This window comes from Schistocerca cancellata, chromosome 3, assembly GCF_023864275.1.
Source record: "Schistocerca cancellata isolate TAMUIC-IGC-003103 chromosome 3, iqSchCanc2.1, whole genome shotgun sequence".
NCBI lineage: Eukaryota > Metazoa > Arthropoda > Insecta > Orthoptera > Acrididae > Schistocerca > Schistocerca cancellata.
The window spans coordinates 877,849,642-877,857,450 of NC_064628.1; the positions used below are offsets into that span (position 1 = coordinate 877,849,642).

Here is a 7,809-nt window from a genome sequence, read left to right on the forward strand (position 1 = left end):
ACACAGCCGACGACTCGCGCATGTGCCAATGTTAACACCACAACATCGGTAATGACTGAAATTTTCACGTGACCAACGGAACTGGACGTCGGCGTACTAGTAGAGGGGTCCATGGTCTAGTGGATCCAGATACCTTCTTCATTATGTTGATGGAACGGTGCGAGTGCGTCATCTCCAGGAAAACAACTCCTTGACACCTGCACTCCAAGACGGGGACGTGCTGGCGGCGGCTCCATTCAGGAGTCCAGTGGAGCTCGTGCTCCATGATGGTTAAGGAACATCGTACACTGGTTGAAAAAAAAAAGTTCAAATGTGCGTGAATTTCAAGGGCCCAAACTGCTTAAGTTACTGGACTTAGAGCCGGCCGCGGTGGTCTTGCGGTTCTAGGCGCTGCAGTCCGGAACGGCGGGACTGCTACGGTCGCAGGTTCGAATCCTGCCTCGGGCATGGATGTGTGTGTGATGTCTTTAGGTTAGTTAGGTTTAAGTAGTTCTAAGTTCTAGGGGACTTATGACCTAAGATGTTGAGTCCCATAGTGCTCAGAGCCATTTGAACCATTTTTTATATTGGACTTAGACACTAATTAAACTAACTTATGCTAAGAACATTCCACCCACACCCATGCCCGAGGGACGATTCGAACCTCCGGCGGGAGGGGCCGCTCAGTCCGTGACATGGCGCCTCAAACCGCGCGGCCACTCCTCTCGATCATTGGCTGATGACCAAGTACACCCCTTCATGATGACTTTGTTTTCCGATGTCAGCTGCATTTTTCAACAAGATAATGCGCCATAGCACAAGGCCAGGAGTATGATGGAGTAGTTGGAGGAACACAGGGGCGAGTTCCAATTGATGTGCTGGCCACCCAACTCACCAGACCTGAACCCAGTCGAACACATCTAGTATGTGATGAATCAATAAAACTCCTCCAGTTCACATTCTGTGTATCCGTTATATCGGGCCCAATAACAGGGTCCCCACGCATTCCTTCTCCAAGACATACTTCTTTCAGAGCTTATCGCCCCCATCGCAGGTATGTGACTTGCGTGTGCAGATGTGGTGCCAACTCCCTCCAGCGACATACCAAGGCCTCATTGCTTCCATGCCACGACGTGTTGCCGCTGTTATCCGTGCCAAAGGTGGATATACCGGCTATTAGGTACGTGGTCATATGGTCTGGCTGATCAGTGTATATTCTTGTGTTTCTGTTTCAGTGTGTCGCGTGCACATTCGTCCAGAAATTGGAATCGCCACGTTTATGGAATGCGGCGCAGTTTCTGTGGAGTCGCTCTCACGTAGCAAGTTTCCATGTTGCAACGTGAGCGCTCCGGGATGACGATGTGACATGGGCCGGCATAGCAGTTTCGTCGGGACCTGATGTGATGTGGTGTCCAACTACTACATTACAATGGCAGTTTTGAGGTAACGAATGCTAGAGGTGATTTCTCTGGACCAGCAGGTCTTTCTGGTTCGGATGTCGCATCGAGTGTTGTATTCCTGCTGTTGTGGTACGACGTGGATAATTGTGTCTTGCAGTAACTTTGTTGATGAACAGAGCGAGCAGAGAAACTGAATCGTGGGTTTTGTTTCAGACTGCTTTGTTTTTACCTTGGATGTTATCAGTGTAGTTTGCTACTGTCTTTATTACATCGTAACCTATATTATATCGATGTTCTCACTGTGTAGTTTATACACGCTCGGGTTCAGGCATCATGTCTGTTGGGTTAAATTTTTGCATGTCGTGTTGACGTGGTTCCTGCATTGGCTGGTTGCTACTTTAATTGTTAATTACATTGTTCGTCGTGTGCGCTCGATCCTTCCTGCTACAACGTAGCATGGCGTAGTCTTGTTGTCAACGATAGCGTTGCTAGTGATGCTGCTACCAGGAGAATAGATGTTCTGAACAAATCTTTGCTCTAGTAAGACAGGCAACGGCATTGCCGCAGTGGATACACCGGTTCCCGTCGGATCACCGAAGTTATGCGCTGTCGGGCGTGGCTGGCACTTGGATGAGTGACCATCCGGGTCGCCATGTGCTGTTGCCATTTTCGTGGGTGCACTCAGCCTCGTGATGCCAACTGAGGAGCTACTCGACCGAATAGTAGCGGCTCCGGTCAAAGAAAACTATCATAACGACCAGGAGTGCGGTGTGCTGACCACACGCTCCTCCTATCTGCATCCTCCGCTGAGGATGACATGGCGGTCGGATGATCCCGATGGGCCACTTGTTGCTTGTAGACGGAGTGCTACTAATACAACGATATATTTACGGACTAAAGTGACTGTGGTTAAGTGTGTAGTTTTCGCTGGCCACAGGTGCCTCAGATAAGATTGTGTATTATTTATTACTATACGACGTCTCTGGTATGGAGAGTTTATCCAAGCCAAGTTGCCTCAGCACAGAGTAAGCAATTTCCCCGTTCTCTGGAATTGTTTTGCTAATCTAGCTACGAAGAAGTCGTTCTACAACACTCCTGTGCTGGCGGCTTTAGTTAAGTTCGTCCTAGAGGGCGACTTGTTTGTGGTCTCCATTTGGTGAACAGTGACTAACTTTAACTGCTGTGCTTATGTTTGAGGAATAAAATCAGTAGTTCTTGCGTGTGTATGGGGGGTGGACTGGGGACATCTGTAATCCAACAGTGTGCTGGTGGTTACGAGGTGCATTCAAGTTCTAAGGCCTCCGATTTTTTTTCTCCGGACTGGAAAGAGAGAGAAACATGTGCATTGTTTTAAAATGAGGCTGTGTTCATTGTCAATACGTCCCAGAGATGGCAGCACCGTACGGCAGATGGAATTTTACCGCCAGCGGAGAGAATGAGAACTGTTTTATAAAAATTAATATGGCGACGTTTTCCTTACTTGAACAGCGTGCGATCATTCGTTTTCTGAATTTGCGTGGTGTGAAACCAATTGAAATTCATCGACAGTTGAAGGAGACATGTGGTGATGGAGTTATGGATGTGTCGAAAGTGCATTCGTGGGTGCTACAGTTTAATGAAGGCAGAACATCGTGTGACAACAAACCGAAACAACCTCGGTCTCGCACAAGCCGGTCTGACGACATGATCGAGAAAGTGGAGAGAATTGTTTTGGGGGATCGCCGAATGACTGTTGAACAGATCGCCTCCGGAGTTGGCATTTCTGTGGGTTCTGTGCACACAATCCTGCATGACGACCTGAAAATGCGGAAAGTGTCATCCAGGTGGGTGCCACGAATGCTGGCGGACGACCACATGACTGCCCGTGTGGCATGTTGCCAAGCAATGTTGACGCGCAACGACAGCATGAATGGGACTTTCTTTTCGTCGGTTGTGACAATGGATGAGACGTGGATGCCATTTTTCAATCCAGAAACAAAGCGCCAGTCAGCTCAATGGAAGCACACAGATTCACCACCACCAAAAAAATTTCGGGTAACCGCCAGTGCTGAAAAAATGATGGTGTCCATGTTCTGGGACAGCGAGGGCGTAATCCTTACCTATTGCGTTCCAAACGGCACTACGGTAACAGGTGCATCCTACGAAAATGTTTTGGAGAACGAATTCCTTCCTGCACTGCAACAAAAACGTCCGGGAAGGGCTGCGCGTGTGCTGTTTCACCAAGACAACGCACCCGCACATCGAGATAACGTTGCGCAACAGTTTCTTCGTGATAACAACTTTGAAGTGATTTCTCATGCTCCCTACTCACCTGACCTGGCTCCTAGTGACTTTTGGCTTTTTCCAACAATGAAAGACACTCTCCGTGGCCGCACATTCACCAGCCGTGCTGCTATTGCCTCAGCGATTTTCCAGTGGTCAAAACAGACTCCTAAAGAAGCCTTCGCCGCTGCCATGGAATCGTGGCGTCAGCGTTGTGAAAAATATGTACGTCTGCAGGGCGATTACGTCGAGAAGTAACGCCAGTTTCATCGATTTCGGGTGAGTAGTTAATTAGAAAAAAAATCGGAGGGCTTAGAACTTGAATGCACCTCGTGTTATGGAGAGTCTAGCCTGTGGACGTGTCCAAACATTGATTTATGTCATCAGTGCTACAGTATTACGGACTGTGTTAGCAGACATGTTTACAGTAGTTGAGTGAGTTAGACGTAATAAAGCGCCAGCTTTCTGGTTCTTTAGTGCAAGCTACAAGTAGCGTGGTCGCACTCAAATACGACGAGTGTAGCTCTGGGCTAAGGTTAATTATCAGTACGAGATCCAAATGGTGAATATAGTGTAAGTAGTCTGTTTATGTGTCTGTATGTTGGCAACGCGATAGACTCCATTAATAACTCTGACAGCGCTGTGCGCACTCTGTAGGAAACTCTCTGGCTGGTCGGACTAGCAGTTGGAAGTTAACAGTCAGTGGTGATGGAAGTTGGAAGTTAACAGTCAGCGATGATGGAAGTTGGAGGTGAACAGCCAGCAGTGATATAAGTTGGAGGTGAGTAGTCAGTCGTGATGGAGGTCAGAGGTTAAAAATTAGCAGTGTTGGAGATTTTCAGACTTAGCGCGAGCAGACGGTCTGAATCTATATCCGTCATTGAGATTCATTATTGATGATTAACCGGCCTCTGTGGCCGAGCGGTTCTAGGCGCTTCAGTCCGGAACCACGCGGCTGCTACGGTCGCAGATTCGGAACCTGCCTCGGGCATGGATGTGTGTGATGCCCTTAAGTTAGTTAGATTTAAATAGTTCTAAGTCTAGGGGACTGATGACCTCAGATGTTAAGAAGTCCCATAGTGCTTAGAGCCATTTGAACGGATGACTGAGGTAAAATTTCGTAAGTACATTTTTAGCTCTGCAACAAAATCTTTCCTTTGCTAATGACATGCGTACTAGTGGTTAAAGCCTTCTGCAGTTAGAATCTTTCATTTAGCTGGCTGTATTGGCGCTTGCTGTATTGATGTAGTTCATGTAATGAAGATTTTTCTGAGGTAAGTGATTTATGAAATGTATAGGTTAGTGTCAGGATTTCTTCTAATTCAGAGACATTCTTTTGTATTAAATATTTGAAGTCAGGTTATCAATTTTAAAGCAGTCAGATCGCGTTATCCTTGAATATTGTGAATAATTAATGAATAGGAAAAGTTTTACTTTTGTTCATCAGGGCAAATTCTGTGAGTCAGTGTTGAAATGATAAAGACAAGCAAAGAGACACTTGCATTCAATTTCACTCAGCAGTTTCAGAATTAAATTAAGAAGTTTCATTCATCAGTTAAAGTTAAAAACTATTTAAGAAGTTTCAATAGCAGGTAGGTTACTACCTGCTTAAAATAGGCCATTATTAATACCGAGACTAGTGGCTGTGGCCTATAGCCTCTAGTACCAACTTATGCACAAGGCATGCTGTCTAAGTAGTGCTTTCACTATGTGACCAAGTATTACTAGCATGGCAGATTGGAAAATGTGGTGTCACCGCCAGACACCACACTTGCTAGGTGGTAGCTTAAATTGGGTGCGGTCCATTAGCACATGTCGGACCCGCGTGTCGCCACTGTCAGTACTTGCAGACCTAGCGCCACCACATGGCAGGTCTAGAGAGGCGGACTAGCACTCGCCCCAGTTGTACGACGACTTTGCTAGCGACTACACTGACGAAGCCTTTCGCTGAGTTGCCGAGAGACAGTTAGAATAGCCTTCAGCTAAGTCCATGGCTACGACCTAGCAAGGCGTCATTAGCCTTACAGTGATTGTAATTAACCGTATCTGGAGATAGTCTCATTTGTATCGTCAATAGCGATGTACCACAAGGATGCATTAAAGTTGAGTATTAACTTAGATACGTACTTTTCTTATGAGCATTCAATTACCTATCCTGTTCCAGAACTCACGCCAGCCGGCGTGTGTGTACGCGTGCCTTTCGGCTACCTCCGAGTGGCGTGGCTGTCTTGCTACGCCACAACAGAAAATGTAAATGCTAGATACTGGTTGTCGTTTGGGTGGCTGATTTAATCGGTTCTCCGTTTATAAGTGTAGTCACCTGTGTGTTATGTCATCGTGGAGTCTCCAGTTTGTCTTTGCAGGTCTTGGGCTTGGAGTTCATTTTAAATTAATACATGTTTTGAGTCCAAAAACTCAGATTTAAATATCTCAATCACTTTAGAATCCCCAAGAATCGTAACTGTAGTACTGAGTTGGTCTAAGTTTCTTAGCTGGCAGGCGCCAGAAAATAAGCTATTGTTGGCGCTGTCATTCAAGGAACTGCGACTTGTACGGATTTCTGTCAGAATACACTGCCGGATTTGTCGCGAGGGTCTATTAGAAGTGATTTCGTGTCATGCAGTTACGCCCTCACTTCTAGGAAGAAGGTGCTCCCGGAACTCCGACATACTTTCTACCGTTCTTACGAAATTCCAATAAACTGACTGTAGCTTCACCGTGCTGGTCAAGTAAACCCAGTCCTCCAACCGTTTACCATATATTCGCCATACCAGAAACTTCCTATATTGTTCCGTGACTTTATTTGAGGCCAGTTACGTGGCCGCGTAATCTTTTTCAAACGAAGCCTTTCATCTATTACGCTAACAAGCTTCCATGGAAGGAAAAAAAAATTACCAGCCTTATTGGTCAATTGTAAAACTGACAAGTTTTCCTGAAAATCAGTCGATAGGTATTGTTCGTTAACGGCTTTTTTGTTATTTCATGCCGTTAGCGTGCTTTATAGACCGCTGGGAGTTCTACACTTAGGGAATAAAGCGACTCAGCCTATAATGTACAGCAATGATGTAAGCAGAAATTCGTTCAATTTTATCGACGCGAACACAATACGTAGCACCATTCCCCGTCACATAAAACGCTCTTCACTCGCTGTGATCTGTCCGCACGTCAACTGTTCAACAAACGCTCTTGAGAAGGTACTGAGATACTGAACTTAGATATAACAGGAAAAACTGTATTTATTATTAGCACGTTGACAGACTGTTCATTTGAATTTCTACGCGGCCGAATAATATTTTTAAAAAATGGACTCCCAATGCTTGCCGTGCAACAAATCAATTTATCCACGCCTGTCATTGGCACAGAGGGATACTGAGTAATGAATTTAGCTACATTTCAAATTTAAACTGTAGATACAATGATCTCACAACTAGTACTTGGCCTGTTATGTAGTAACATTGTGAACGACATGTAAGAGCTGAGTAGCTATGGATGGGTACTAACTTGAGTCAATAGAATTGCCTTTGTATTCCCAGATCTTTTGTGATTTTTCAGTTCCCAGAATAACTACACTCCTGGAAATGGAAAAAAGAACACATTGACACCGGTGTGTCAGACCCACCATACTTGCTCCGGACACTGCGAGAGGGCTGTACAAGCAATGATCACATGCACGGCACAGCGGACACACCAGGAACCGCGGTGTTGGCCGTCGAATGGCGCTAGCTGCGCAGCATTTGTGCACCGCCGCCGTCAGTGTCAGCCAGTTTGCCGTGGCATACGGAGCTCCATCGCAGTCTTTAACACTGGTAGCATGCCGCGACAGCGTGGACGTGAACCGTATGTGCAGTTGACGGACTTTGAGCGAGGGCGCATAGTGGGTATGCGGGAGGCCGGGTGGACGTACCGCCGAATTGCTCAACACGTGGGGCGTGAGGTCTCAACAGTACATCGATGTTGTCGCCAGTGGTCGGCGGAAGGTGCACGTGCCCGTCGATCTTGGACCGGACCGCAGCGACGCACAGATGCACGCCAAGACCGTAGGATCATACGCAGTGCCGTAGGGGACCGCACCGCCACTTCCCAGCAAATTAGGGACACTGTTGCTCCTGGGGTATCGGCGAGGACCATTCGCAACCGTCTCCATGAAGCTGGGCTACGGTCCCGCACA

At 46.7% G+C, this 7,809-nt stretch overlaps 1 pseudogene; it reads left to right on the forward strand.

The window, feature by feature from the left end:
* The first annotated feature begins 1,927 nt into the window (after positions 1 to 1,927).
* LOC126177702 (5S ribosomal RNA) lies at positions 1,928 to 2,045 on the forward strand (annotated as a pseudogene).
* The last annotated feature ends 5,764 nt before the right edge of the window (positions 2,046 to 7,809 follow it).